The sequence below is a fragment of the Phoenix dactylifera genome, unplaced genomic scaffold (genome assembly GCF_009389715.1).
Source record: "Phoenix dactylifera cultivar Barhee BC4 unplaced genomic scaffold, palm_55x_up_171113_PBpolish2nd_filt_p 000600F, whole genome shotgun sequence".
NCBI classification, from domain to species: Eukaryota; Viridiplantae; Streptophyta; class Magnoliopsida; order Arecales; family Arecaceae; genus Phoenix; species Phoenix dactylifera.
This window is the reverse complement of record NW_024067997.1, coordinates 69,540-75,583: the sequence shown is the minus strand read 5'-3', so window position 1 is coordinate 75,583 and position 6,044 is coordinate 69,540. Positions and strand designations below refer to the sequence as shown.

Genomic DNA, 6,044 nt, shown 5'->3' with positions numbered 1-6,044 from the left:
AAAAAGAGAAAAAAAAAGAGAGGAACCCTAGTTCATGCATGAAAAAATTCTGCATTCAATCTAGCTGACTTCTTCCTCCTCTATGTCCATCGCGCCATTAGTATTAGGGGTCCCTGATAAGAGTCTTTAGATCAGATCTAAGTCCTCTTCAATCCCTTTAAACCTTTCCTCCAAGTTCTTCTAAGAAGGCGGATCAAAAGTTGATAGCGTTGGGAAGATCAAATTTCAGCCTCAAGAAATTCTGCGCAAGCTAGCACTTCCGCAGGATTGGATCTTTTCAGAAACTTTGTGTGGACTTTTCGTAGAGGCCATTCATGTGCGTGGCTGCGAAGTCGAGGATCAGATCCACAAGTTTCATCCATCATAAAAGGTATTAATCCTACATTAATCTTTTATTATGGTGTCAAGATTTAGGTCCGATTCTCCGAGGTTTTACCCTCTTTTGGGGCTCCTCACGGAGATATTTGCAGAATCCATTCAATGGATATTCGGATATTAATTGGAATAGAGTTTTAAGTTTCAGATCTGATAGTTAATCATGCATGAAAGTTTTAGCATAATTGTTTAAACAATTTCGGCATAATCCTATGTGTTCTTAAGGTACTGATTTCTAGATTTGATCTTGTAAGCATGCATGAATTAAATTGTTTGATTCGATTTTTCTGCTGCGTTTTAAAACTTAAAAAGAACTACGTATGGCTTGATTCCTCTTATGAAGGGGTACGTAGGCAACCCGATCAGGTTCAGCCATGGTTTTTTTTAAAAAAAAAAATCAGCATGCTTAACACCGAAGAACCTAGGATTCACTTTCAAGGTAGAGTTTGGTAGAATGGATGAGATTTGAGAATACAAGCAATAAGCTAAGAACGAGATGAAGTTCCCCTTACTTGGGGTCCCCTGGCTTGGTTTATATAGAGAGGAGGGTGAGAGTCCATCATGATCTAATCGTATGATTTTTCGGCGAATTATTATACTCTTTCCTAATCTGCTATTTTGGGCAGTTACACCTTTCCTCATTTTGTGTGCTAAGCTACATGGGCTATTCATCTGGAGGTTCATTTGGCTGTTGATTCAATGAGCCACATGTCACCCATCCATTGGTTAGGCAATCTAGGAGGCACAATTTAGTGGGCAACAAATCCTAGCCATATCACATTTCATGATAGAAAATGTGCTTTCTGAATTTTTATGCTTCCTTTCTAAATTTGATTAGCTTTTTAAAATGACATGCATCTATGTAGCATCTACTTGAATTGATAATAGTGTTAGAAGTATGCCCTAAAAGCCAACGTGGCTGACGCATATTTGTAATCTAGGGCATAAATTTGTAATTTGACACTTATTAATAAATAAGATTAGGCAATTTATTTTTCATTCATATTTGTATGTGTCCATGAATCGTTCAAGAAATTAATAGATGATAACACATATTCTCAAAGAAGTTGAGAATTTGAGGCATGTGTCATTAGGGATTAATTTCTAAATGCTCCTGATCGATGGATCCATCACGAGGGACGGTGATCGATCCGCTGAGATTAGTGCACAGATCACTTAGATGGATGAGTTTCGAGTCCACGGTGTAGAGACACTGGAGTGATTATGCAAGTACTTGTTAGAGAACAAGGTACTGAGCGTGACCAAAGATAGTAGTTACATGGATGTCTATCCACTCATCAGTGACTACTTATGCTGAAGTTGTATGACTGGTCCTTTGATCCGCGATGCCTCAGCTATTCACCGTGAGGTTGCTGTAGTTTGACGAGCATGTGAACTTGGGCCCTAGTTGTTCGGATCCTTGTAGTGCGGATTGGCTACAGTAGGTTCATTTTGGAATAGGGTTGCATCTAGATGGGATCTATCGATCTTGATAGATTAGGAGTGATCCTATATGATTTATGAGACTAAGTTCAATAAATTTCTGGCCAGGTATTTTGGAAAAAGAGTTTTTCATATCTCGAACTGGAAGTCGTATAAATTTAACATATGACGGACGATGGGGTTTGATGAGATTTTCATAACCTCCGTCACGTCGGGATCCATGATAGAGGGACTGTATCATACGCTAACTGCACCTAAAGGTTCAAATATTTTATTCTGCTGGGTTGCCACCACATACTGCTAGTTGTCACTAGTGGATTGTGAGACTCGAAGACATTCACTTGGTGATCAGTGAACCCTGAGAGTAGAACTGAAATCGTTTCAGTCCACTGAAAGGAGTTTCAGTGATATTGAGATGGAGATCTCAATATGTCTCACTACCAGTCAGAATAGAATCTACGGGGTCACACACATAGAGGATTTAGTTAGTTAGACTATTATAATTGTGATTTGGAATCACAATAGACATCAATCATCAATATGATTGGTGATTGAATTAACCCACTAAGTGTTAATGAGTTAATGGAAGAAGAATTAAGTAGAATTGATTGCAATTGGGCTGATTTAATGAGCCAAATCAAATTGGGTTCGACCCAAATTGATTTGGGTTCATGATTGGGTCAATTTGATTAAACCAAGGTTTGTGCGGATTTTAAAGACCACATATCGTCGTAAGATGAATATAACTTAAGTCATATTCACACTATGCGGACTTTAAAGTCCACATGGCGTCGTAGGATGCATGCTCCCAAATCAATTAATTCTTCTAATGAGATTAGGAATCCTAATGTGATTAGAAATTAATCAATTGATTAAGTGGATACATGTCATGCATCTATGAGCACAAGGATTGGACACTTGGCATTAATTCAAGGGTGGGTTATAGTCCCATACTCCTAATAAGATTAGGAGAAGCCCTAAACCCAATCTATAAAAGGATAGCAAGGGAGACATTATGAATCAATTCTCTTCTCTTCCTCTCCACGCCTCCCTTTCTCTTTTCTTCTCCCTTCCCACGGCAGCAAGAGGCTTCCCCTCTTCTTCCCACGGCAGCAAGGGAGATCAAGTTCATCTTCTTCTAAGTGTTGGAAAGAAAGAAAGAAGAAAAACCTAGGAAGAGATCAATTCGCCCAAGAAAAGAAGGAGTTCTTTCCTCTATGCCCAAGCCCATTCCTCCTTCTCCATGGCAGCAAGGGGGTCCTCTGCATCCTCTTCTTCCATGGCATCAAGGCAAGGAAGATCTACGCGCAAAGGTTCCTCCTTCCTCTTCCTCCGTTGCGAGTAAGATCAAAGAAAAAATGGTTCTTCTTCAAGGAGGTATGTTGAAAATATCTTCCAATCTATTTGATAGTCATGAGAGGTCTTTGCAAGGAGCCAGCACTCCGGTAAAACCCTATCTCAGATGATTAGATCCTCGTGTGGATACCTGTAAAGGCCGGACACATGTGCCGCTTAACCAGGAACCTAGAAAGATCATCAGGCTGCGGTGTTCTCCACCTGCAGAATTTTTGAAGATGAGATCTTCAAATTTATAACTTTTGATTTTTGTTTCAGTTTTATAAATTTTAATCAACCCTTCTCAGATCCTAATCTCTTATCCCTAATGAGTTCAAAGATCTTCTGGATTTGGATCCAGAAAATTTTTTGAATTCTACGATCCGAGGCACGTTCATACGATGAACGACGTTCCGTTCGAATTGCGCTGCGAACGTCGCATCGAACAGGGCGTAACTCATCAAATAGAAGCACTCTAGAACATATACTTTCAATATTAAGTATACGGAAACCCAAATATTTTAGGTCATGATCAATCATGATCAATATTGCTGCTTCTTAGCTTAATACCCGAATATTTTAGGTCATGATGAATCATGATCAATATTGCTGCTTCTTAGCTTACTGGTTTGCCTTAATATGTTCAATTTTTTTGTATTTTTAAAACAAATTGTTCCAAAGTTCATAGTCTAAGTAACTTGATATATCCAAAACAAATAATCCATTACTGGATGACTAATAGCATTAGTTGGATTCATGTCAGTTATTCTGGTAACTAAACTAGGAATCTAGTCTACCACCTGAAGCACCCTCACAATATTATTGCATGAACTATAGCGTAATCAAATTAGTCTAAAATCAAGCTCTCTTTCAAACATCGCATTACTTAATTCCACACTTCAACCGGCCAATTCACGATAAAATGAAACAGTATTACAAGCTTATCAGCTAGGTATTAATCATATCCCACCTTTGATCAAGCTAAACTCAATTTCTAGTCCCAATCGATCTCCAAATCGGCGTGGCCAGCTCTATACATCCTCATGCGAATCCTAGTATATAATTCACCAGGGGTCCTCCCTCCAGCCCACCAAACAGCAGCCCACGGCAGTCGCGCCTTTTGTCGTCGGGCGGCCCTCGGGGTTCCCCAAACGCAAGCCGTCTGGCCGCCCACGTGTCGGACGCGTTTGGCCTGTGCGGCCGCCCGGGCACCCCGAGCCTGACCGCTCCCCCTACATTCTAGCGGCCCCCATGCCTCGCGACAGCCTTAACGGCACCGTCTCCATGCCGTTACGCCCGACCGATCCCCGGAGCGCCTGCCACGCGTCGGAAAACCAATACACGTAGTACCCACCAAGGATTCCGCGTCGCTGACGCGTGGACGCCTTGAGTCGGCGGCCAGCGCATGAGCGGGGTGGTTGGCCCGTAACTGTCCGCCGGGTTTATATATCCTGGAACGGTAACGGCTCAAATGACGTAAATGCCCTTGAACTTTATAAAATATTGGCTTTTGTAGAAACATATAGGCGTAAATTTGTCGTTCTGTGATGTACTGGTGTTGTAGTCCTTGTTGGTCAACGAATTCACCGCCGGATTCTTTGGAAATGGAACGAAAAAAATTAAGCTCGTGGGTAAAAAAAATGCCGTAACTTGCTTGGCGGTTTGCCGAAATCTAGCGCAAAACAAATCCGAAATGGCTAAATACCCTTTCCGGCAGGAACGGAGTCCCATTTGGTAAACTAATGAAGCCAAGATAATTGGCCGCTTGAGTAGACGTCAGATTTCAATCAAACGGCAGAGAATTGCAGTGGGACGTGGGAAGATAGATAGCGGAGACGTCATTATCTTAAGGTATAAGGGCAAAATGGCCATAAAGGTGTTTTGAGTTTATTTAGACTAGAAACAGTGGGAAAAATAAGAAGAGAAAAGGCGAGAGGGAAACCTTCGTTGAAGTGAGCATGGATCGCTTTTTTCCCCTTTACGAAGCGGATTATTTTTCCTCTGAAAAAGTTTTTTTTTTTTTTTTTTTATCGAATGGATTCTCCGTGGAGACGATGGACGGAGATGGCTTAATTTCTAGGGCTTATTTGGGAACGGTGGAGTTTACGGTCGCTACCTCCTAATCTCTGTCTCGTTCGCTCGCTCCGATTTTGATCGTTGTTGGTGGTTTGGCGGATTCAAAGAGGTCCGTTTAGGTTTTTTTTCTCTCTCTTCCTCGGTTGGTCTCTGGGTATTCTTGACGAGCCTGGAAGATTCGGTCGTAGAGGTGCTTGCTTGCAGCTGGCTTCCTTAATAAATTAAACTTTTTTATCTGAATTTTGTTTTATCTTTGATGATTTGCCGTTTTTGATCTCAGATAGTGGGTTCTAAGGTTGGGTTTTATTCGAAGGAGTCTTTGTTTGGATTTTGTGAGGCGGCAAAGGTGAGAATTATGCGGTTTAAATCGCTCAATTCTCGAGATTTTTAGGGTTCGAGAAGTGATAAGTTCATAAAGTTTCCTATGTTTTTACCATGAAATTTCTTGTAATTTCGGATTTATTCATAAATCTTCAAAAGGCTTGTCGCTTAGATTTGGGAATTCGGGGATTGTACTTCAGCTGCACTTTAACCGTTCTGATTTTGAAATTATTTCCTTAATGGCGGATTTTTCCTGGTTCGGATGGATTTGGTTAGTCTTTCTGTCTTCTCTTGATCAGTTGTTAACTTTAGGTTTTTTCCCGAAATTGTTAGGGATTTTACTAGATTTATCATGATGGTTTTCCTTCAATTTGAGAATTATTGAGTTTCTTCTGTGTATTCTTCTTTCTTTAAGTCTTATAATTAGGGAATTCTTGTTCATGTTTAATTATAGTTAATGTTCATATTAACTAACAATTATTATTTTTGATCTT

General features: G+C 40.4%; 1 protein-coding gene across 6 annotated transcripts in view; it reads left to right on the top strand.

The window, feature by feature from the left end:
* Positions 1–5,070: 5,070 nt before the first annotated feature.
* The window catches only part of LOC103697695 (nuclear transcription factor Y subunit A-7-like), a 49,985-nt gene continuing 49,011 nt past the window's right edge, over positions 5,071–6,044 (top strand). For 3 of the 6 annotated variants that reach the window (XM_039119701.1, XM_039119702.1, XM_039119697.1), the window contains exon 1: positions 5,071–5,338. The gene's annotated coding sequence lies outside the window, so the exon portion shown is untranslated. Of the gene's footprint in view, positions 5,420–5,509; positions 5,576–6,044 lie in introns of all 6 variants that reach the window. The other 3 variants (XM_039119700.1, XM_039119698.1, XM_039119699.1) reach the window with 3 other exon arrangements.